The sequence below is a fragment of the Oncorhynchus mykiss genome, chromosome 10, assembly GCF_057628025.1.
Source record: "Oncorhynchus mykiss isolate SJ-2025 chromosome 10, ASM5762802v1, whole genome shotgun sequence".
NCBI classification, from domain to species: Eukaryota; Metazoa; Chordata; class Actinopteri; order Salmoniformes; family Salmonidae; genus Oncorhynchus; species Oncorhynchus mykiss.
Window position 1 is genome coordinate 19451241 of NC_143031.1, and position 26254 is coordinate 19477494.

A 26254-nucleotide genomic window follows, 5' to 3' on the forward strand; every position below is an offset into this window, starting at 1 on the left:
AGAAAATACATACCAAGGCTACAGCGAGAACAGGGTTAAAGAGTTAAAGGGATACTGTGAGATTCTGGGACTTTTCCTACTTACCCAGAGTCAGATGAAGTCATGGATACCATTTTTATGTCTCCGTTTGCAGTATGAAGGAAGTTAAGGCGTCCGCATGCTTTTACAGCCGAAACATGTGATTGGCCTGACTGAAACATGGCTTAAGCCTGATGAATTTACTGTGCTAAATGAAGCCTCGCTTCCTAGTTAAACTAGTGACCGTATCCCCCGCGCATCCCGCAAAGGCGGAGGTGTTGCTAACATTTACGATAGCAAATTTAAATTTTTTAAAAAAACAACGTTTTCATCTTTTGAGCTTCTAGTCATGAAATCTATGCATCCTACTCAATCACTTTTTATAGCTCCTGTTTACAGGCCTCCTGGGCCATATACAGCGTTCCTCACTGAGTTCACTGTCATGGCAGATAATATTCAATTTTTTGTGACTTTAATATTCACATGGAAAAAGCCAAAAGGCTTTCGGAGCCATCATTGACTCAGTGGGTTTTGTCCAACATGTCTCCGGACCAACTCACTGCCACAGTCATACTCTGGACCTAGTTTTGTCCCATGGAATAAATGTTGTGGATCTTAATGTTTTTCCTCATAATCCTGGACTATCGGACCACCATTTAATTACCTTTGCAATCGCAACAAATAATCTGCTCAGACCCCAACCAAGGAGCATCAAAAGTTATGCTATACATTCTCAGACAACACAAAGATTCCTTGATGCCCTTCCAGACTCCCTCTGCCTACCCAAGGACGTCAGAGGACAAAAATCAGTTAACCATCTAACTGAGGAACTCAATTTAACCTTGCGCAATACCCTAGATGCAGTTGCACCCCTAAAAACATTTGTCATAAGAAACTAGCTCCCTGGTATACAGAAAATACCCGAGGTCTGAAGCAAGCTTCCAGAAAATTGGAACGGAAATGGCGCCACACCAAACTGGAAGTCTTCCGACTAGCTTGGAAAGACAGTACCGTGCAGTATCGAAGAACCCTCACTGCTGCTCGATCATCCTATTTTTCCAACCTAACTGAGGAGAATAAGAACAATCCCAAATTAATTTTTGATACTGTCGCAAAGCTAACTAAAAAGCAGCATTCCCCAAGAGATGGCTTTCACTTCAGCAGTAAAAAATTCATGAACTTCTTTGAGGAAAAGATCATGATCATTAGAAAGAAAATGACGGACTCCTCTTTAAATCTGCATATTCCTCCAAAGCTCAGTTGTCCTGAGTCTGCACAACTCTGCCAGGACCTAGGATCAAGAGAGACGCTCAAGTGTTTTAGTACTATATCTCTTGACACAATGATGAAAATAATCATGGCCTCTAAACCTTCAAGCTGCATACTGGACCCTATTCCAACTACATTACTGAAAGAGATGCTTCCTGTGCTTGGCCCTCCTATGTTGAACATAATAAACGGCTCTCTATCCACCGGATGTGTACCAAACTCACTAAAAGTGGCAGTAATAAAGCATCTCTTGAAAAAGCCCAACCTTGACCCAGAAAGTATCATATCAGCACATCTGACAGATCCACACCTCCCATGCTCTTGTTGTAGTCCTTCACAGCAGCTGGAATGGGGACATTTTTTGTGGTCCATGCCCCGGCACTGTCCTTCACACGCCTGACGACGTGATCTCCACTGAAGGACTTGTGGATACTGGAGCACATTACCACCTCTCTGGTATCCATCCACTTCACAAACAGTAGGCCATCTTCACGGATCTATCGCATGGTACGCCACTCAGCTCGCTTAGGCATGTCGTTCACCTTGGTCTTTGGAAATCCCACCCTGTTGGTACGAATGGTGCCACAAGCCGAAACCTCCCGCTTCCTCAGCTCTGTAAACAGGGTAGGGCTTGTGTAGAAGTTGTCCACAAACAGTTTGTAGCCCTTCCCCAGCAGTTGAAAATCCAATAACTCCATAATGGAATCATAACTCAGTCCATTACCGGTGGCAAAACTGTTTTTCCCCTCATAAACAAAAAAATTGCAAGTGTAGGCACACACAGAATCAGCCAAAACAAACAGCTTGTAACCCCATTTGGTTGGTTTGTTACGCATGTATTGTTTGAAGCTGATTCTGGCCTTTGAGGCTACCATCCTCTCATCGATGGACAGGTTCTGCTCGGGCTGAAAATAAGTATTGCAACAATGCTGGGATAGAGAGGTTTTATTTTACAGAGAGCCTATCAAATCTTGGTGTGCCTCTCTTCTTGTCATTCTCCCCATCAGCTTCTGGGTCACTGATGTGAAGCGCCCGTGAGATAGTCAGAAACCTTTTACAAGACATGTCTTGGGGAAAGGCAGTTGATAGAGAGCTGACATTTTCCAGTAGTCCCTTGGAGTTTTCAACTTCACCAGCCCCATGTAAATTACCATTGAAAAGTAGCAGAAAATGTCTGACATGGAAATGGTCTTCCATGCCTCTTTCTTTCCTGCCTGCTTCTTAGCCCCGTACTTATTGGTGTTCGCCACCAGGGAATCAACAACTGCCCTCTGGCCCTCTGTCTGCAGGTTTCTCTCTTCCCCACTTCCTCTTCTTTGTCACTGACTTCACAACTCAAGATGGCCGGGTAGGTGTGGAGCCGGAGACAGCGGGGGTCCGGCTGGATGAACCAGCAAATAAAATAAGAAAATCCCCCCCAAAATCTAAAATGAATAATATTTCATATTAACTTCAAACAATGACATTAGCATTAGAATTTACCAATCCAGCATGGCATCCTCGCCGTGCAGAAACATTTCTTCCGCCTCGGAGTCGAAACTAGCAAAACTAGCTTCACTGAAAAATTCATCTTCCTGAAGAAACTCGGTCTCGCAGTCTCGATCAATTTCCTCTATAATTTGGGTTAAATCTGTATACCTAGACTTTGTTTTAGCTTTTCCTGATTTATTCGCCATAATTTAAATATATAAACTTGTTGAAAATGCTATTGAATATGTACTGCTATGTGTAACACTCGTGGCTCCATCAAGTAGGATTTGCAATGGCGAATGAACCTCTTTTACGCCAGAGTTTACGACAAAGGATGGTCTTCGAACGTATAACCATTACATTTTGCCGTTTATCAATCAATGATAGACCGGTCCTACCATTGGTGCGCAATGAGGTCATTGATTGGTGTCTTCAAATCGGTGTGTTTCGGTCAATACGTCCCGGGAAAAGAACCATCATGTATGGTGGTGTTAGTAACAACCAGAGGATTGCAATGAAACCAACCATTACTGGATGGTCCAAAGTTGAATGAGAAAGGAAATCACGACGCAACCGGTTTACATGTTTTGTGTTAGGCTATAAAAATGTATTTTATCAAACAAAACAAACATTCAATGTGTAGTTAGGACACTTGGCATTGCCACCAGAGGAAGATCTTCAATGGTAAGCGATTTATTTTATTGTTATTTCTGACTTTCGTAATGCTAATGCTTGGTTGGAAAATGCTAGTAATACTTGTGTGTGGGGCGCCGTCCTCAGAAAATCGCACGTTTGCTTTTGCAGTAAACCTTTTTGAAATTTGACACAGCGGCTAGATTAATAAGACGTTCATCTTTTAAATTATGTAAGATACATGTATCTACAAGAATGTTTAATTCAATGAATGGTGTATTTAAAATGTTAACTCTCTGTAGTTTCACCGGATGTTGGCCTGGTGGGACGTTAGCGTCTCACCTACCCTAGAGAGGTTAATGGCGTCAGACCGAGGCTCTGCATCTGTCCTCGTGCTCCTAGACCTTAGTGCTGCTTTTGATACCATCAATCACCACATTCTTTTGGAGAGATTGGAAACCCTAATTGGTCTACACGGACAAGATCTGGCCTGGTTTAGATCTTATCTGTCGGAAATATATCAGTTTGTCTCTGTGAATGGTTTGTCCTCTGACAAATCAACTGTAAATTTCAGTGTTCCTCAAGGTTCCGTTGTAGGACCACTATTGTTTTCACTATATATTTTACCTCTTGGGTATCTAATTCGGAAACATAATGTTAACTTTCACTGCTATGCGGATGACACACAGCTGTACATTTCAATGAAACATGGTGAAGCCCCAAAATTGCCCTTGCTGGAAGCCTATGTTTCAGACATAAGGAAGTGGACTTTTCTACTTTTAAACTGGGACAAAACAGATATGCTTGTTCTAGGTCCCAAGAAACAAAGAGATCTTCTGCTGAATCTGACATTTAATCTTGATGGTTGTACAGTCGTCTCAAATCAACATATCAAGACTGTTTCAAGGACAGCTTTTTTCCATTTACGTAACATTGCAAAAATCAGAAATCTTCTGTGCAAAAATTATGCAGAAAAATGTATCCATGCTTTTGTTACTTCTAGGTTAGACTACTGCAATGCTCTACTTTCCGGCTACCCGGATAAAGCACTAAATAAACTTCAGTTAGTGCTAAATACGGCTGCTAGAATCCGGACTAGAACCAAAAAACTTGATAATATTACTCCAGTGCTAGCCTCCCTACACTGGATTCCTGTTAAGGCAAGGGCTGATTTAAAGATTTTACTGCTAACCTACAAAGCATTAATGGGCTTGCGCCTACCTATCTTTCCGATTTGGTCCTGCCGTACATACCTACACGTACATTACGGTCACAAGACCCAGGCCTCCTAATTGTCCCTCGTATTTCTAAGCAAACAGCTGGAGGCAGGGCTTTCTCCTATAGAGCTCCATTTTTATGAAATGGACTGCCTACCCATGTGAGAGACGCAGACTCTGTCTCAATCTTTAAGTCTTTACTTACTCATCTCTTTAGTAGGTCCTATGATTGAGTGTAGTCTGGCCCAGGAGTGTGAAGGTGAATGGAAAGGCACAGGAGCAACGAACTGCCCTTGCTGTCTCTGCCTGGCCGGTTCCCCTCTCTCCACTGGGTTTCTCTGCCTCTAACCCTATTACAGGGGCTGAGTCACTGGCTTACTGGTGCTCTTCCATGCCGTCACTAGGAGGGGTGCGTCACTTGAGTGGGTTTAGTCACTGACATGGTATTCCTGTCTGGGTTGGCGCCCCCCCACCTTGGGTTGTGCCGTGGCGGAGAACTTTGTGGGCTATACTCAGCCTTGTCTCAGATTGGTAAATTGGTGGTTGAAGATATCCCTCTAGTGGTGTGGGGGTTGTGCTTTGGCAAAGTGGGTAGGGTTATATCCTGCCTGTTTGGCCCTGTCTGGTGGTATCATCGGATGGGGCCACAGTGTCTCCTGACCCCTCCTGTCTCAGCCTCCAGTATTTATGCTGCAGTAGTTTATGTGTCGGGGGGCTAGGATCAGTCTGTTATATCTGGAGTATTTCTCCTGTCTTATACGGTGTCCTGTGTGAATTTAAGTATGCTCTCTCTAATTATTTCCTTCTCTCTTTTTCTCTCTCGGAGGACCTGAGCCCTAGGACCATGCCTAGGACACCCCGGCAGTCCTACAATCTAAGCTAGATGCCCTCAATCTCACACAAATCATCAAGGAACCCACCAGGTACAACTCTGAATCTGTAAACAAGGGCACCCTAATAGATGTCATACTGACCAATGGCAAAGGCCAGCTTCTTCAGGCAGAAATTTGCATCCTGTAGCTCCAACTCCAAAAGGTTCTGGGACACTGTGAAGTCCATGGAGAACAAGAGCACCTCCTCCCAGCTGCCCACTGCACTGAGGCTAGGTAACACGGTCACCACCGATAAATCCATGATTATCGAAAACTTCCAACAAGCATTTCTCAACGGCTGGCCATGCCTTCCGCCTGGCTGGCTACTCCAACCTCAGCCAACAGCTCCGTCTTCATCGACCTTGCCAAGGCTTTCGACTCTGTCAATCACCATATTCTTATCGGCAAACTCAGTAGCCTCGGTTTTTCTGATGACTGCCTTGCCTGGTTCACCAACTACTTTGCAGACAGAGTTCAGTGTGTCAAATCGGAGGGCATGCTGTCCTGTCCTCTGGCAGTCTCTATGGGGGTGCCACAGGGTTCAATTCTCGGGCCGACTCTTTTCTCTGTATATATCAATGATGTTGCTCTTGCTGCGGGCGATTCCCTGATCCACCTCTACGCAGACGACACCATTCTATATACTTCCGGCCCGTCCTTGGACACTGTGCTATCTAACCTCCAAACGAGCTTCAATGCCATACAACACTCCTTCCGTGGCCTCCAACTGCTCTTAAACGCTAGTAAAACCAAATGCATGCTTTTCAACCGTTCGCTGCCTGCACCCGCACGCCTGACTAGCATCACCACCCTGGATGGTTCCGACCTTGAATATGTGGACATCTATAAGTACCTAGGTGTCTGGCTAGACTGTAAACTCTCCTTCCAGACTCATATCAAACATCTCCAATCGAAAATCAAATCTAGAGTCGGCTTTCTATTCCGCAACAAAGCCTCCTTCACTCACGCCGCCAAACTTACCCTAGTAAAACTGACTATCCTACCGATCCTCAACTTCGGCGATGTCTACAAAATTGCTTCCAACACTCTACTCAGCAAACTGGATGCAGTTTATCACAGTGCCATCCGTTTTGTCACTAAAGCACCGTATACCACCCACCACTGCGACGTGTATGCTCTAGTCGGCCGGCCCTCGCTACATATTCGTCGCCAGACCCACTGGCTCCAGGTCATCTACAAGTCCATGCTAGGTAAAGCTCCGCCTTATCTCAGTTCACTGGTCACGATGGCAACACCCACCCGTAACACGCGCTCCAGCAGGTGTATCTCAATGATCATCCCTAAAGCCAACACCTCATTTGGCCGCCTTTCGTTCCAGTTCTCTGCTGCCTGTGACTGGAACGAATTGCAAAAATCGCTGAAGTTGGAGACTTTTATCTCCCTCTCCAACTTTAAACATCTGCTATCTGAGCAGCTAACCGATCGCTGCAGCTGTACATAGTCTATCGGTAAATAGCCCACCCATTTTTACCTACCTCATCCCCATACTGTTTTTATTTATTTTATTTTCTGCTCTTTTGCACACAATGTATATAGACTCTCCTTTTTTCTACTGTATTATTGACTTGTTAATTGTTTACTCCATGTGTAACTCTGTGTTGTCTTTTCACACTGCTATGCTTTATCTTGGCCAGGTCGCAGTTGCAAATGAGAACTTGTTCTCAACTAGCCTACCTGGTTAAATAAAGGTGAAATAAATAAATAAATAAAATAAATGATAACTCCTTGTTGTCCCCAGTCCACCTGGCCGTGCTGCTGCTCCAGTTTCAACTGTTCTGCCTGCAGCTATGGAAACCTGACTTGTTCCCTGTGATTAATATTATTTGACCATGCTGGTCATTTATGAACATTTGAACATCTTGAGTTTGAGTTTATTTTTACAGGGACAGTGCACATTAATCAACGTTTCAGTAAAAGTGCTAGTTTTAGCCAGCCGGCTAATTTTCAACCGCAGTCCCTGGGCAGGTTATTAAAAACAATTACAAAATAGACAATAGCAACATAGGACAAGCAAGACATAGCATACAGACAGAGCAACATAGGACAAGCAAGACGTAGCATACAGATATAGCAACATAGAACAAAAAGCAGCCGTACATCTTGGCCATGTTATGTTATAATCTCCACCCGGCACAGCCAGAAGAGGTCACCCCTCATAGGCTGGTTCCGCTCTAGGTTTCTTCCTAGGTTTTGGCATTTCTAGGGAGTTTTTCCTAGCCACCGTGCTTCTACACCTGCATTGCTTGCTGTTTGGGGTTTTAGGCTGGGTTTCTGTACAGCACTTTGATATATAAGCTGATGTAAGATGGGCTATATAAATACATTTGATTCGTTTTGAAACAGTTCTGAAGATTTTGTGACGTTTTTGATTGTTTTTCACGTCGGTGAGGGTTTTTTCGGCTGTTAGAGCAAACAACATATTTTATAGAGGCAAGCCGAAGTCTATGCCCCTTCGTCAGTGATTGGTCAACAGTAGGGATTCTTCAATAAAGTATTTTTTGTCATTCAATGAGAGATGACTCGTTTTCATGTACATTTTTCATTGAGAAATACTGCACCAAACATCACGTAATCAGAGTAATTTTAGATTTATTCGGACTATTTTGAGGACATGTATACTGGCTATGGCATCTCAAAATGGCCTAATGCCACTTTTTTCTAGTTTTTCAAGCAAAGGTATTTTAAGGGACTATGTGAGCACACTCTTTCGGTTTGGCTAGCCGAGGTCAGTTAGGCGCCAGTCGAACTGAAGCATGCAGACGCCTTTAGAGGTAGTTTTGCGAGCCAATGACTGGAAGTCTATGGGTACGCTAGCATATGCTTCTGTACCTGTAGATTTCGAGTCATTGCACTGACTCTGGGTAAATAGAAAAAAAGGCTTAATTGACAGAATAACGCAGTATCGCTTTAATGGGTTCTCCTACTTTGACCCTTATAATATCAAAACAATTTAATTGGTCACTGACGTAGCCAAGATTTCATGACTGACAATAGGGCATCAACGGGCCTTAGACACTTCTGCCTCAGTCTGAAATAAAGTTAGACAGTGCCGCGTTATTGGTTGTATTCACATGATACAGGACTACTGCCCACAAATTCAACTTGTGGGCAAATTCAAACTAAACTTTGTTGACATCTATTGCTAGCTGCATTTCATCCTACTGTAGTCTCTCGAGCGTCCCACAAAAACCCTTGTAACTATTGTAGCCTAAGTACATGAACCTTGCTAAGGTTATATAAGGTTGAGTATCCTACCAAATAAGCAGTGGTGTAAAATACTTAAGTAAAAATACTTTAAAGTGCTACTTAAGTAGTTTTTGGGGGGTAAGTTTTACTTCACTACATTCCTAAAGAAAATAATGTAATTTTTACTCCATACATTTCCCTGACACCCAAAAGTAGTCATTACATTTTGAATGCTTAGCAGGACATCCAATTCATGCACTTATCAAGAAAACATCCCTGGTCATCCCTACTGCCCCTGATCTGGCTGTTGTGTTGGAGTGTGCCCCGGGCTATCCGTAAAAAAAAAATATATATAAGAAAATGGTGCCCTCTGGTTTGCTTAAAATTAGGAATTTTAAACAATTTATACTTTAACTTTTGATACTTAAGTATATTTTAGCAATTACATTTACTTTTGATTCTTAAGTACATATAAAGCCAAATACTTTTAGAATTTTACTCAAGTAGTATTTTACTGGGTGACTTTCACTTTTACTTGAGTCATTTTCTATTAAGATATCTTTACTTTTACTCACGTATGACAATCTCTATTGCACTCCACACTGCCCTTTCACACCTGCACAAATGGAACACCTATATGAGAATGCTATTCATTGGCTACAGCTCAGCGTTCAACACCGTACTGCCCTCAAAGCTCATCACTAAGCTAAGGACCCTGGGACTAAAACACCTCACTCCGCAACTGGATCCTGAACTTCCTGACGGGCCGCCCCCAGGTGGTGAGGGTAGGTAACAACACATCCGCCACGCTGATCCTCAACACAGGGGCCCCTCAGGGGTGCGTGCTCAGTCCCCTCCTGTACTCCCTGTTCACACATGACTGCACGGCTAGGCACGACTTCAACACCATCATTAAGTTTGCAGATGACACAACAGTGGTAGGCCTGATCACCGACAACGATGAGACAGCCTACAGGGAGGAGGTCAGAGACCTGACAGTGTGGTCCAAGGACAACAGCCTCTCCCTCAATGTGAACAAGACAAAGGAGATGATTGTGGACTTCAGGAAAGGAAGGACCGAGCACGCTCCAATTCTCATTGACGGGGCTGTAGTGGAACAGGTTGAGAGCTTCAGGTTCTGTGCAATCCACATCACCAACAAACTAACATAGTCCAATCTCACCAAGACAGTCATGAAGAGGGCACGACAAAACCTGTTCCCCCTCAGGAGACTGAAAAGATTTGGCATGGTCTTCAGATCCTCAAAACGTTCTACAGCTGCACCATCGAGAGCATCCTGACTGGTTGCATCACTGACTGGTATGGCAACTGCTCGGGCCTCCGACCACAAGGCATTACAGAGGGTAGTACGTACGGCCCAGTACATCCCCGGGGTCGAGCTTCCTGCCATCCAGGACCTCTATACCAGGCGGTGTCAGAGGAAGACCATAAAAATTGTCAGACTCCATCCACACTAGTCCTAGACTGTTCTCTCTGCTACCACATGGCAAGCGGTACCAGAGCGCCAAGTCTAGGTCCAAGAGGCTTCTAAACTAGAAGTCGACCAATTAAATCGGCATGGCCGATTAATTTGGGTCGATTTCAAGTTTTCATAACAATCGGTAATCTGCCTTTTTGGCCGCGGATTATTGCCGATTACTTTGCAATAAACGAGGAAACTGCGTGGCAGACTGACCACCTGTTACGCGAGTGCAGCGTCAAAAGGACCTTGTGGCTGCAAGGAGACAAGGGAAGTTGCTAGCTAGCATTAAACTTTTCTATAAAAAAACAATCAATCTTCACATAATCACTGGGTAACTACACATGGTTGATGATATTACTAGGTTAACTAGCTTGTCCTGCGTTGCATATAATCAATGCGGTGCCTGTTAATTTATCATCGAATCACAGCCTACTTCAACTTTGCCAAACGGGTGATGATATAACAAAAACGCATTCGCGAAAAGAGCACAATCGTTGCACAAATATACCTAACCATAAATATCAATGCCTTTCTTAAAATAAATACACAGAAGTATATTTTATTAAACATGCATATTTAGTTAAAATAAATTAATGTTAGCAGGCAATATTAACTAGGGAAATTGTGTTACTTCTCTTGCGTTCAGTGCAAGCAGAGTCAGGGTATATACAACAGTTTGGGCTGCCTGGCTTGTTGCGAACTGTGTGAAGACCATTTCTTCCTAACAAAGACCGTAATTAATTTGCCAGAATTGTACATAATTATGACATAACATTGAAGGTTGTGCAATGTAACAGCAATATTTAGACTTAGGGTTGCCACCCATTCGATAAAATACAGAATGGTTCCATATTTAACTGAAAATAATACAAGTTTTGTTTACAAAATGATAGTTTCCTGATTTGACCATGTTATTGACCAAAGGCTCTTATTTCTGTGTTTATTATATTATAAGTCTATGATTTGATATTTGATAGAGCAGTCTGACTGAGCGGTGGTATGCAGCAGCAGGCTCGTAAACATTCGTTCAAACAGCACTTTACTGTGTTTGCCAGCAGCTCTTAGCAATGCTTGAAGCACAGCACTGTTTATGACTTCAAGCCTATCAACTCCCGAGATTAGGCTGGCAATACTGAAGTGCCTATAAGAACATCCAATACTCAAAGGTATATGAAATACAAATGGTACAGAGAGAAATAGTTGACGCGTCATAATTCTTATAATAACTACAACCTAAAACTTCTTAACTGGGAATATTGTAGAACTGGGAATATTGAACCACCAGCTTTCATATGTTCTCATGTTCTAAGCAAGGAACTTAAACGTTAGCTTTTTTACATGGCACATACTGCACTTTTACTTTCTTCTCCAACACTGTGTTTGAGCATTATTTAAACCAAATTGAACATGTTTCATTATTTATTTGAGACTAAATATATTTTATTTATTTATTATATTAAGTTTAAAGTGTTCATTGTTCATTCAGTATTGTTGTAATTGTTATTATTACAAATAATATCTATAAAAACCGTCCAATTAATCGGTATCGGCTTTTTTGGTCCTCTAATAATCGGTATCGGTATTGAAAAATCATAATCGGTCGACCTCTATTCTAAACAGCTTCAACCTCAAGCCATAAGACTCCTGAACATCTAATCAAATGTCTACCCAGACTATTTGCATTGCCCCCCCCCCCCTTCTACGCTGCTGCTACTCTCTGTTATTATCTATGCATAGTCACTTTAATAACTTTACCTACATGTACATATTACCTCAATTACCTCGACACCAGTGCCCCGCACATTGACTCTGTACCGGTACCCCCTGTATATAGTTCTGCTATTGTTATTTACTGCTGCTCTTTAATTATTTGTTATTCTTATCTCTTACTTTTTTGGGGGGTATTTTCTTAAAACTGCATTGTTGGTTAAGGGAGTGTAAGTAAGCATTTCACTGTAAGGTCTTTCTATACCTGTTGTATTTGGCACATCTGACAAATACAGCAGGTAGCCTAGTGGTTAGACTAGTAACCGAAAGGTTGAAAGTTCAAATCCCTGAGTTGACAAGGTAAAAATGAATGTCATTCTGCCCCTGAACAAGGCAGTTAACCCACTGTTCCTAGGCCGTCATTGAAAATAAGAATTTGTTCTTAACTGATTGCCTAGTTAAATTAAATTAAAATGTGGGTACTTTTTCCACCACTGCAACTAGGATATGTAACAAAAAAGGTCAGGTGAGTCCGTTCCACAACAACATAAAACCGACTGAGCTAGCTCAACCACTGTATGACTAGGATTAGCGTCATAGCTATTAGCGTCATAGCTAAAATCTGCCTGCCTGCCTACCCCTTCATCAGTGTTCAGGGAGTGTCTCCTCTCTGGGCTATTTATAACCATACAGTTATCAAGAGGGCCATTTTTTTTTTTACAACAATAGTCATGTCTCAGATACCAAAAATACCAGACAATTCCTCTGGGATGATCACAGCAGAGTACATGCTGAACTACACAGAGGGCTGGAGATAGCAAAAGGCCCAGGTTCCAGTCATCGCAGCCCTTTCCCCCCCAGGTGACTCATGTTCTCCCTACAAAACTAAGTCAAAAACATTTATCAACATGGCATGTTAGTTCACAGAAGATCAGCAGAACCTGAGCTTGTTTCTCATTGTCACAGAAGTTCATGTCTGGACTTCACACCTGTTTAAGAACTGAGAGGTAGGAAGAGTCCTCCATTGTACAAACAACTCCCTTTCACATCTAACAGCTGTAGAATTTCAAGTGGTTTCTTGGCCTGACAAAGACATCTCCTTTACTGAGTCCATTTAGACACAAACAGTCTCACTATAACTAGTTGGGCTCTACATTTTTTCCTACTTTGTTTAGGGAGAACAAAACGAAAAGCCCTTTGCTCAGCAGTTGTCTTTGTGGTAGGGTAACTAAGAGCGAGTGAGAACAGTGTGCAAACATTTCAATGGTCCTCCACACAGCTGCTGTCTATGCATGTGTGGGAGAATACCACACCTAGGCCGACAAACAGCACCTCAAACGCATGAACACAGAGGAGCTTTGCTGAAAGGTATCCTGCCTTTAACTAAAGGGAAAGACAGGATACCTACCGTTCTTTGTCAGACTAAAATTATCCTTGATACTGACAGAATATCAGTTGGGGTTTGTGAGTGTATGAGTGACTCACTATGCAAAATAATTAATGAAAAACTCAACATTAACATTTTTTAAAATTGAATGACAATATCAAACCTGTGCTAACTGTTCAGCAAAAAAAGCTATTTAAACTTTGCACTTCAAAAGTCTAGAGAACATGAAAAGTTGCACAGCTGTTTTGCAACCTTTTGCAACCGTTTTTTCAGTCAGCTGCAAGGGTCAAAAGGTACATTGCTTTGCATTCAGGCACACTTATCCCCAAGCTACTGCTGTTGACAATGATGCATTGCTGATGTAGACAAGACTTTTCTTGCAACAAAAAGTGCATCCCTTTCACCCAGGCTGTGAAGTAGGCACCACTCCTGACTAGGATACCTACTCTATCTACCTGCACCTGACCAACATGTCAACTTGTCAAACTGTCTGTGCAGACAGTTGCATGTGATCACACACACACTTCCACAAACACCAACCCTCCCCCTCTCTTCCACACACACACCCACTAACTAACCTCTCTCTCACACGCACACACACACAGGCAGCTCTGGTGATTTGGTAATGGTCCGTTAGCGCAGGAAGTTGGCCTACTGTGATTTGATGGCAGTGATAAAGGCGTGAAGGGGCGTATCTAGCGACCCCACCTCTTATCTGCAGCCAGGCCAGATGTTGCCAGCTGGGGTCATCCAGAGCCTGGCAGGGTGGGCTCGCATGGGTTATGTCTTTGTGTGCATAACGTGTTTGAGTGTGTGTGTATGTAATGAGTGTTTGTGTGTATGAATCAGATTGTGTATGAATCTTGTGTGTAGGTGTGTGCATTGTGCATGTGAGTGTGTGTGACGATAGCGGCGGGGTGGCCACGACTCTGCCTCCTGTTGAGACTCGCTCCAGTGGGCTTGAGAAAGCAAGGCATGTGGGGGAGCCCGGAACAGGAACTAGAGGCCTGCAGGTCCAGGTGCACTACCTAAAGCAAGGCTACATGGGTGACAGCAGTAGCAGCAGCGGTCCCCACCCCGACTCTCTATCTTTCTCTCCCTCCCTGGTGCGCCACATGTAGGGAGTTTTTCCTAGCCACCGTGCTTCTTCACCTGCATTGCTTGCTGTTTGGGGTTTTAGGCTGGGTTTCTGTACAGCACTTTGAGATATCAGCTGATGTACGAAGGGCTATATAAAATAAATTTGATTGATTGATTGATGTATGCCAAGCCAACTCACCTTGATGCATACGGCCTATTTCCTTCGCTTACTCATGCAATTCCTATGTTACATAAATAAAGTAGCTTAATTGTGGCTGCGGGGTTAAATGGGATTTGAAGCTCTAATCAAGTGATTTAAAAAAAAAAAAAAAAAAAAGCTAAATGAAATTAAATGACATAAGTCACCGACTCGTGAATGATGGCTAGTTTTGAAAAGCAAAAGAAAATGTGTGCAAAATTTGTGCAACAAATATGGCGGCTTATTGAACATGAAAACTAGATGAAATATACCCAACTGGTGCATATTTCTTTGCGGTCACAGTTTCCAAACACATCTATTTTTTTGCTCAACACTGACCTTCTCATCGAGAACACACCTCATGTTTAACACTATACATAAATCCATGAGAATTCAGCGGCCATAACACTTCTCTGGAATGTTTAGATTGGCACATCTCTCTCACTTTCTCTCTCCAGACACACTGACCCTGGCATCACTTCAGAGCACAGCTGTCTCTGAGGTGGGCTGCAATCAATCCAACTCACTTCAGGCCAACACAATATTGGGCAACATAAGAGCCATCCTGGACTGTAACATTCAGGTAATCGTTTTTCCCCAGCAACATGATGTGCCGTCTTACCCAATTACTGGAGAATTCTGAGGAAACAGATCATCAGCATTTCTGTTGTAGCTGCTATGAAATCAAGCTATTGAAGACAACAATATCAAAGGACAGAGTGCTGTGTTGCTAGTGATGGATACAATGCATATGTTTGGTTATGCTTCAAGAAAAATACCACTTTTTTCAAATGACCAATTGCTCATGTGAAACCAGTTGAAGGTAATCGTATGGCTAGGGCTATGAAGATTAGGGTTTTAGAAAAAAAACACAATAGCTCCATACTGGATGGGTGATATAAAATGTCAAAGCATCTTGTGATTTGCCAAATGTGACATGACACTTTTGCCACACACTATATGGCATGTCAGTTACTAATGAATGATGTTTAAAACATCTACAGTGGAGCAAAAAAGTATTTAGTCAGCCACCAATTGTGCAAGTTCTCCCACTTAAAAAGATGAGGCCTGTAATTTTCATCATAGGTACACTTCAACTATGACAGATAAAATGAGAAAAAAAAATCCAAATCACATTGTAGGATTTTTAATTTATTTATTTGCAAATTATGGTGGAAAATAAGTATTTGGTCAATAACAAAAGTTTATCTCAATACTTTGTTATATACCCTTTGTTGGCAATGACAGAGGTCAAACGTTTTCTGTAAGTCTTCACTAGGTTTTGTTGCAACACACTGTTGCTGGTATTTTGGCCCATTCCTCCATGCAGATCTCCTCTAGAGCAGTGATGTTTTGGGGCTGTTGCTGGGTAACATGGACTTTCAACTCCCTCCAAAGATTTGCTATGGGGTTGAGATCTGGAGACTGGCTAGGTCACTCCAGGACCTTGAAATGCTTCTTACGAAGCCACTCCTTCGTTGCCCGGGCGGTGTGTTTGGGATCATTGTTATGCTGAAAGACCCAGCCACGTTCATCTTCAATGCCCTTGCTGATGGAAGGAGGTTTTCACTCAAAATCTCACGATACATGGCCCCATTCATTCTTTCCTTTACACGGATCAGTCGTCCTGGTCCCTTTGCAGAGAAACAGCCCCAAAGCATGATGTTTCCACCCCCATGCTTCACAGTAGGTATGGTGTTTTTTGGATACAACTCAGCATTCTTTGTCCTCCAAACACGACGAGTTGAGTTTTTACCAAAAAGTTATATTTTGGTTTCATCTGACCATATGACATTCTCCCAATCTTCTTCTGGATCATCCAAATGCTCTCTAGCAAACTTCAGACGGGCCTGGACATGTACTGGCTTAAGCAGGGAGACACGTCTGGCACTGCAGGATTTGAGTCCCTGGCGGCGTAGTGTGTTACTGATGGTAGGCTTTGTTACTTTGGTCCCAGCTCTCTGCACGTCATTCACTAGGTCCCCCCGTGTGGTTCTGGGATTTTTTTCTCACCGTTCTTGTGATCATTTTGACCCGACGGGGTGAGATCTTCCGTGGAGCCCCAGATCAAGGGAGATTATCAGTCCTGTACATCTTCCATTTCCTAATAATTGCTCCCACAGTTGATTTCTTCAAACCAAGCTGCTTACCTATTGCAGATTCAGTCTTCCCAGCCTGGTGCAGGTCTACAATTTTGTTTCTGGTTTCCTTTGACAGCTCTTTGGTCTTGGCCATAGTGGAGTTTGGAGTGTGACTGTTTGAGGTTGTGGACAGGTGTCTTTTATACTGATAACAAGTTCAAACAGGTGCCATTAATACAGGTAACGAGTGGAGGACAGAGGAGCCTCTTAAAGAAGAAGTTACAGGTCTGTGAGAGCCAGAAATCTTGCTTGTTTGTAGGTGACCTAATACTTATTTTCCACCATAATTTGCAAATAAATTCATTAAAAATCCTACAATGTGATTTTCTGGATTTTTTCTTCTTCTCATTTTGTCTGTCATAGTTGAAGTGTACCTATAATGAAAATTACAGGCCTCTCGCATCTTTTTAAGTGGGAGAACTTGCACAATTGGTGGCTGACTAAATACTTTTTTGCCCCACTGTATATAAGCCTTTATGGAGTTTATGAAGAATTCATTTAGCGTCAAAAGTTGTAGTCCGTTAAAAGTTGGACCGAAGTTCTACAGTATGCTTAAAGCACCTAATGGACCTAGCCTGTGCTAAATTAAGGGCTAGATAGCAGAATGGGACAACTTTCTGTTAGAGGAAACTACTGGACCCACAGACAACAAGATCAAGGTAAAAGATATGTGAATGGAGTCGGTGGTGAGAAAACAGTCAGTTAGATATGAGTGGCCTGTGAAGTGATAGCGAGCATTCTCAATAAGTGTCGGCTGGTGGGGGTCACTGTGAGAGTCGCCAGTCAGGCTATCCTGAGGAAGTCATTTTCCTCCCTCTTCACTGTTGGCAGAGGGAGGGAGTGAAGAGGGGGGAGGGGGAGGATGGGAAAGCTGCCGAATATTACTGTTAGTTTCCATGGTGACTGATGCAGCTGGGAAAGTTGAGCGCTCCGTCACGTGTGTGGGGCACGAGGATCTGTGCTGGACTGCACTGCTCCTCGCACACACACTAATACAAGTGTGCGCACACACACAAACACACACACACACACACACACACACACACACACCACACCAAGCGAGAGGACAGACAGATAGAGAGAGAGAGAGGAGCCTGTTCCTCCCTTTTCAAGAGGGGTCTTTCTCTTTTTCTCCCTCTGTCTCTCTCTCTGCTACTTCCTGTGGGAACTGAGCACCAAGCAGGCCCCCCACACACACAACACAGCTCCATGGCTCCCACTGGCCACAAATACTGGAGACTTTTCGCATATTGTTGGTCCACAAAGTTTCTATCTCCTATTACACCAAGTAACATACAGCGGCAAGACAAAGTATGTGATCCCTTTGGAATATACATGGATTTCTGCATAAATTGGTGATCAAATTAGACATGATCTTCATCTAAGTCACAACAATAGAAAAACAAAGTGTGCTTAAACTAATAACACACAAATTATTGTATTTTTCTTGTCTATATTGAATACATAATTTAAACATTCTCAGTGTAGGTTGGGAAAAAGTATGTGAACCCCAAGGCTAATGACTTCTCCAAAAGCTAATTGGAGTCAGGAGTCCGCTAACCTGGAGTCCAATCAACAAGACAAGATTGGAGATGTTGGTTAGAGCTGCCTTGCCCTATAAAAAACACTCTCAACATTTGACTTTGCTATCACAAGAAGCATTGTCTGATGTGAACCATGCCTCTAACAAAAGAGAAGACCTAAGATTGCCTCGAACATCTCAGAAGACCTAAGATTAAGAATTGTTGACTTGCATAAAGCTGGAAAGGGTTACAAAACAAAAGTATCTCTAAAAGCCTTGATGTTCATCAGTCCACAGTAAGACAAATTGTCTATAAATGGAGAAAGTTCAGCAATGTTGCTACTCTCCCTAGGAGTGGTAGGTGTGGCTGTCCTGCAAAGATGACTGCAAGAGCACAGTGCAGAATGCTCAATGAGGTTAAGAAGAATCCTAGAGTGTCAGCTAAAGACTTACAGAAATCTCTGGAACATGCTAACATCTCTGTTGACGAGTTTACGATACGTAAAACACTAAACAAGAATGGTGTTTATGGGAGGACACCACGGAAGAACCCACTGTGGTCCAAAAAAAACATTGCTGCACATCTGAAATTTGCAAAAGTGCACCTGGATGTTCCACAGCGCTACTGGCAAAATATTCTGTGGGCAGATGAAACTACAGTTGAGTTGTTTGGAAGGAACACACAACATTATGTGTGGGGGAAAAATGCACAGCACACCAACATCAAAACCTCATCCCAACTGTAAAGTATGGTGGAGGGAGCATCATGGTGTGGGGCTGCTTTGCTGCCTCAGGACCTGGGCAGCTTGTTATCATCGACGGAAAAATGAATTCCAAAGTTTATCAAGACATTTTGCAGGAGAATGTTACCAATTGAACCTCTGTCCACCAATTGAACTTCAACAGACGTTGGTTGAAGCAACAGGCCAACGACTCAAAACTGAGAAGTAAATCAACAACAGAAGAAAATACGCCTTCTGGAGTGGTCCAGTCAGAGTCCTGACCTCAACCTGATTGAGATGCTGTGGCATGACCTCAAGAGAGCAGTTCACACCAGACATCCCAAGAATATTGCTGAACTGAAACAGTTTTGTAAAGTGGAATGGTAAAAAAATTCCTCCTGACCTGTGTTGCAGGTCTGATCCACAACTACAGAAAAAGTTTGGTTGAGGTTATTGCTGCCAAAGGAGGGTCAACCAGTTATTACATCCAAGGTTTCGCATACTTTTTTCCACCCTGCGCTGTGAATTTTTACACGGTGTGTTCAATAAAGACATGAACACGTATCATTGTTTGTGTGTTATTAGTTTAAGCAGAACGTGTCTGTCTATTGTTGTGACCTTGATGAAGATCAGATCAAATTTTATGACCAATTTATTCAAAAATCCAGGTATTTCCAAAGATTTTAGCTCCGTTATTAGCTACTTTCACTAAGGTGGCAAACTGCTTCTAAGCATTTTATTGTGTAAACAGATAATGCTTATTTCGCTGTTGTTTCAGAGGCTCAAAGGAACTAAAATCAAGTATAGGAAGTAATTATACTTTCTTTCACATGTAGCATAACCAGTTGATACTTTGTGGCCAAGTCCCTTCTACTTTAATAAGCTAATGTACTGAATTCTGAGGCAGTGGCAATAACCAAAGGCATCAATTTTTATTTATTTTACCTTTATTTAACTAGGCAAGTCAGTTAAGAACAAATTCTTATTTTCAACGACGCCCAGGAACAACGGGTTAACAGCCTGTTCAGGGGCAGAACGACAGATTTGTATCTTGTCAGCTCGGGGATTTGAACTTGCAACCTTCCGGTTACAATTCCAACGCTCTAACCACTAGGCTAGTGACTGTCGTCACAAAATACCACAGACATGATGAAAAGTAAGAACAGAAGTATAATGTTCTCTGAGAGCCATGTGACTTGCTGCTTCATCACATGTGGCAACTGGACAGCAGAGTGTAGAAACAGCTGGGCAGAGTTGTATGAGAAAAAAGTGTGTGTGTGTGTGTGTGTGTGCATGAGTGAGAGATTGCTTGGTAGGGATTTAGAGCAGTTGGAAGGCATGTCGAGAAGGGCCTGTGCCACCGCCAAGGTATCAGCACAGACCCCAACAATCCCTGAGTTGACACTGGTCAGAAAACCATGACATCTTGTCACTCTCTGTTACGTGGAGCCAACGTTTCTTAGTCCCATAGCAACTAGATATTGCATTTTTTTCCTAGACTCTGGCAGGATAAAGCCTGGCCTCTGGCTTGAGGACAAATTCAGCTGCGGTCAGGGAAATCTGAGGCACACGGAAACTGGACGAGCAACTGCAGCAACGTAAACAGACACAAATAAAATTAAGAAACAACGTCGATGAAAGTCATGTTTGACTAGCTCTGCTTGACGTAAAGCATCCAGCTCCATGAAGTTGAGGACTGTCTATCTCTGCATAATACTGCTTGAGTTATGTGGAAAAGACTTTTGCAGTGCCTATATCAGTCCAAATGGACTACCTGGTTATTCAATCCCTGACTCCATTGGGTGTGGTTCTCATCTAGAAAAAGCTGTCTGTAGTTCAAGCCAAGACATGCTGAAAGTAGAGGAAAGTGAAGGGTGAAAAGAGAGAGAGAGGGAAAGAGACAGCTGATCACGATACTCAGAGGGCAAGCAATAACCTAAGGACATAATTACTTCAGGTTGTAGCTGTTCGTGTAGACACTTGAAAAAACAAGTGTCTACACTTTTTTCGGTAAAAAGCTGAGGGATAGGGCTGGAGAAATGTAACCACTCTCAAATTCATAGATAGAGCTATGGATGCAAGGACTGACCATCCTTGATATAAAAATTGTAGTTTCGCCATGTTTTGAGGCTATATAGTGTTTGTTTACATTTACTTTGTTTACAAACATTGGAGTGAAAGAACTTATATTTGGGGTTTTGATGGGATACGACAACTGAAATAAGCACGAGGCATTTCCAAGTTCTTCAAGAATCAATGGGTACTATCAAACAAACACTAATGAAAATAGCTAGTGTGCCAGCGTAAGTGCTAGCCTGATAGATGTAGTCCAGCAAGGCAAGTCTGTATGTCAGTCAAAGTTGGCAGGTCTAAGGCTGCATTTACACAGGAAGCCCAATTCAGATATTTTGCAGATAATTTGCATATCTGATATCCATCGGATATTTTCCCTAATGTGTAAACAGCAAAAAAACACATAGAATCTGATCTTTTGATGTCAGATTTATACCACCTCCATATGTGGATCTGAATCCTGATACAAACCTGATCCTATGTGACCTCTGTCTGTACGCTCTGATTTTCTTGCACATGACCTGCTGTTAACATGACAGCCCAAAATTAAAAAAAAAAAAAAAAAAACAGTGACAGGAATTGAGCATTGCATCTGTGTGCTACTTCAGAGGCTACATCAATGTGGATGTGCAAATCTGATATGGGTCACATGTAAAACTGAGTGTGGACAATCAGAAAAAAAGATTGAAAATAGAAAGAAAAACAGATTTGGGTTTTTAGGGTGGCTGTGTAAACACAGCCTTTGTGATCCATACAGACACACACTAAACAGGCAATTAATTGATTTAATTAATAAGAAGGGCCCATACAGCAAAGCAGTGATTGTAGTGGTGAGATGTAGGCTATCAGTGCTTTTTCTGTAGGTTCACCCACTAAACCTCTGCCAATGAGCACACTGAAACATTCAGACTAAAGCTGGTGATCGTCAGCTGACCGAACAGAGTAAAGCCAGTGTTGAAGAAGAGCTTCACTCAGCCAGCACACCCCTGCTATCTTTAAGGACCTTAATGATGTAACAAAGTGGCAGTTGAAAAGTTTAGCGCTAGTAATCATGCAAAGCTTAAAATGAACACATTTCTGACTATCGCCTCAGAGTTAAATGGACTGTGACCCTTGGTTGGAAAAGGGATCCCCTTTATTAACAGCCTAACCTAACGTAGCCTGAGCGGCGTTTCTTTCTTTCTGGTCCTGACGAGAAAAATATTTAAAAAATGTAGGGGGGGGGTTCTCTTCTGCACTGTTCAACCAATCTAGTAAATGTGGAGGAGGAGTTAAGATGGAGTGTCGCCTTGTTAACATCCAAACGCGGTAGTCGTGTCACAGGCTCTTTCCGTTTCCCCTGAAAACCAGATGCTTCCGATTTCCCCGACCCTGTTGAGGGTGCTCACTGCCTGACAAGGCATGCAAGGTTTTGTGAGATCTACTTCATATTTTGGTGCTGTAGAAGCATTGACACATGGCCACATCAACAAAATGACTGGATTGAACTACTCTTCTTATTAGCTTAATAGCCTTTGACTTTCTTAAAGTAACTGTCCAGTGTTTGAAGATTTCTATGATATACAGTGCCTTGCAAAAGCATTCATCCCCCTTGGCATTTTTCCTATTTTGTTGCATTACAACTTGTAATTTAAATAGATTTTTATTTGGATTTCATGTAATGGACATACACAAAATAGTCCAAGTTGGTGAAATGGAAAAAAAATAACTTGTTTAACAATTTTTATTTTATTTTTATAATAAGAAGAAAAGTGGTGTGTGCATATGTATTCACCCCCTTTGCTATGAAGCCCCTATATAAGATCTGTTGCAACCAATTACCTTCAGAAGTCACATAATTAGTTAAATAAAGCCCACCTGTGTGCAATCTAAGTGTCACATGATCTGTCACATGATCTCAGTATATGTACACCTGTTCTAAAAGGCCCCGGAGTCTGCAACACCACTAAGCAAAGGGCACCATCAAGCAAGTAGCACCATGAAGCCCAAGGAGCTCTCCAAACAGGTTTAAGACAAAGTTGTGGAGAAGTACAGATCAGTGTTGGGTTATAAAAAAATATCTGAAACTTTGAACATCCCACGGAGCACCATTAAATCCATTATTAAAAAATGGAAGGAATATGGCACCACAACAAACCTGCCAAGTGAGGGTCGCCCGCCAAAACTCATGGACCAGGCAAGAAGGGCATTAATCAGAGAGGCAACAAAGAGACCAAAGATAACCCTGAAGGAGCAGCAAAGCTCCACAGCGGAGATTAGAGTAGGAACACTTTAAACTGTGTCCATAGGTGTCCATAGGAACACTTTAAACTCCACAGAGCTGGGCTTTATGGAAGAGTGGCCAGAAAAAAAAACTGTGCTTAAAGAACAAAATAAGCAAACGTTTGGTGTTCACCAAAAGGCAAGTGGGAGACTCCCCAAACATATGGAAGAAGGTACTCTGGTCAGATGAGAATAAAATGAGACTAAAGCTATGTCTGGCCAAATCCAACACCTCTCATCATCCCGAGAACACCAATGTTTTTCATCGGCAGGGACTGGGAAACTGGTCAAAATTGAAGGAATGATGGATGGCACTAAATACAGAGAAATTCTTGAGGGAAACCTGTTTCAGTCTTCCAGAGATTTGAGACTGGGATGGAGGTTCACCTTCCAGCAGGACAATGCATACTGCTAAAGCAACATTTGAGTGGTTTAAGAGGAAACATTTAAATGTCTTGGAATGGCCTAGTCAAAGCCCAGAACTCAATCCAATTGAGAATCTGTGGTATGACTTAAAGATTGCTGTACACCAGCGGAACCCATCGAACTTGAATGAGCTGGAGAAGTTTTGCCTTGAAGAATGGGCAAAACTCCCAGTGGCTAGATGTGCCAAGCTTATAGAGACATACTCCAAGAGACTTGCAGCTGTAATTGCTGCAAAAGGTGTCTCTACAAACGATTGACTTTGGGGGGGTGAATAGTTATGCACACTCAAGTTCTGTTTCTTCCGTCTTATTTCTTGATTGTTTCACAATAAAAAATATTTTGTATCTTCAAAGTGGTAGTAGACATGTTGTGTAAATCAAATGATACAACCCCCCAAAAAATTCATTTTAATTCCAGGTTGTAAGGCAACAAAATAGGAAAAATGCCAAGGGGGTGAATACTTTCGCAAGCCACTGTATCACCTATTATTAATTACAATATAAGTGAAAAAGTTTTCCTTCCAAGAGATGGTAATCCATCCCAAACCACTCATTCCTATGAGTAACAATGTTTAGCAGTAACTCATAGTATCTTCACTCCAAAACCCAAAAGACTTACAAGGGTGATTTTATCTAAGTTGTTCCTTGGCCTAGCTCATACGGCCAGCAAGTTAATCTTAGGTCTCCACTGAGGATGACAATACACACCTGTGCACAGTCTTATCTGCTGATAATCATCTCAGCACAAGGAGGGTCCACCATCACGGCACCAGACACCCAAGCTTTTGTTTGAGACATAAAAATAAAAAAAACATTTACCCCCATTCCATTTCAGACAGGTGTTAAAATGACAAAGGCTTTCGCCATCCTGGCGTCAAGAAATGACAAAAAAAAGAGGTTATTAAATAAACCACCACTGGCAAAGCATTTTGTGTATGATAGGTTACATTTCAGATGCCCATTTGTAGCAAACTTCCTGTATCACTTATTTGATGAGTGGTTTGTATTCATGGATGCCAAGGGAAGCCAGGCTTCCTCAAAACATTTTATTTCTTTATTTATCATTAAATCATGTATTTTTCGTCTCTCTGTGTTTCATCATTTTCCTTCCAATTCGCAAGTGGCTGAATGTATCAGAGGAGAAAGCATCCGAACGAGGGAAACAGTGCCCCTCTGTCTCTACGTGTAGGCCATCTATCTGAAACTGTCTGGTCTAAACGAGTATGACATTGTTGCCGCCCGTAGCATTGAGGCAAGGGAAACCAGCGAGCATCTGGCCTCCCTTGAAAAAAAAAGTATAAAGAATTTGCCAATCAGAGATGAGCTAAACTGAGTGAGCTCAACAGAGAATGGTCCAGTGAATGTGTAAAGTGTAGCCAGCTTTGATTTGGAGTCACTCCTATCAAATCCCATTGAGAGCATACGTCATTGACAGTAAAACTTGAATTGTTGCATATCGTTGTGTTGTTGTCCTCCAGTGGCTAGCTAGCTAAAATGATCCCTTTCCTAAATTAGCCATGAATGGAAATAGGGATTTGGACTTGTGGTTTTAGTTCATTCTCTGTACTGACCAATGATTATAACGGTGATTCTGATCCAACCATAAATTCATACATTGTTGTGCCTCTGGCCTGAGAGGATGGAAGTTCAACATGTAGCTAGATGTAGAAGGCTAATGCTAACGAGCTAATGTTACACATGAATGGAAGTTAGGCTAGCGAACAAGCATTTTAGTCAAGTAGCCTATGACAACAAAAATATAAAAGTGTGTACTGTATGACAGAGTGATCGTCAGCATAAAAGAGAGGAGGAAGGCATTGCCGTTTCTCTACAAGTACAGTGAGTCAACATTTTTCTACTTGCACGAACGTACACGCACACACACAGAAATCAGAACAATGGACAGCCACATCATATTTAGTTTACATGGATTGCACTAAATTGTTTTTGGTGTCATTTAGTTGTCACTGTATTAAACTAAGCAGAGGTGATTTGATGATGTTGAAATATTGAAGTTGAAATGGTGCTGGAAAAGTGAAGGCAGCTCGTGTTTTCTTTGCGACTTGCAGTAACTCTGTGGTTCTAAATCAATTGTTGTTTAGTGGTCCGAAAATGTTGGAAACATTAACTTGCTTGACCATGCTGTAGCTCATGTAACTAACTGTCTGTCACTGTACATGCAATATTCTTTGTGGACTTCACTGGACAGAGGTTGCTATCCGGGTTTCTGATAAAACAAAGGTGTGGTTGAATTTATTCTGCCGATTAATCTGCCGATTTTTAAAAATGTATTTGTAATAATGACAATTACAACAATACTGAACGAACACTTATTTTAACTTAATATAACGCATAAATAAATGTAGCCTCAAATAAATAATGAAACATGTTCAATTTGGTTTAAATAATGCAAAAACAAAGTGTTGGAGAAGAAAGTAAAAGTGCAATATGTGCCATGTAAGAAAGCTAACGTTTAAGTTCCTTGCTCAGAACACGAGAACATATGAAAGCAGGTGGTTCCTTTTAACATGAGTCTTCAATATTCCCAGGTAAGAAGTTTTAGGTTG

General features: G+C 42.1%; 1 protein-coding gene across 12 annotated transcripts in view; it reads right to left on the reverse strand.

Annotated features, from left to right (window-relative positions):
* arhgef12b (Rho guanine nucleotide exchange factor 12b) overlaps window positions 1-26254 on the reverse strand; it is a 114821-nt gene that overhangs the window by 81423 nt on the left and 7144 nt on the right. Inside the window, exon 1 of one of the 12 annotated variants that reach the window (XM_090186081.1) lies at window positions 4813-4925. The exons of the other annotated variants lie outside the window; for them this stretch is intronic. The gene's annotated coding sequence lies outside the window, so the exon portion shown is untranslated. Of the gene's footprint in view, window positions 1-4812; window positions 4926-26254 lie in introns of those variants that run through there. 12 annotated transcript variants of the gene reach the window in all.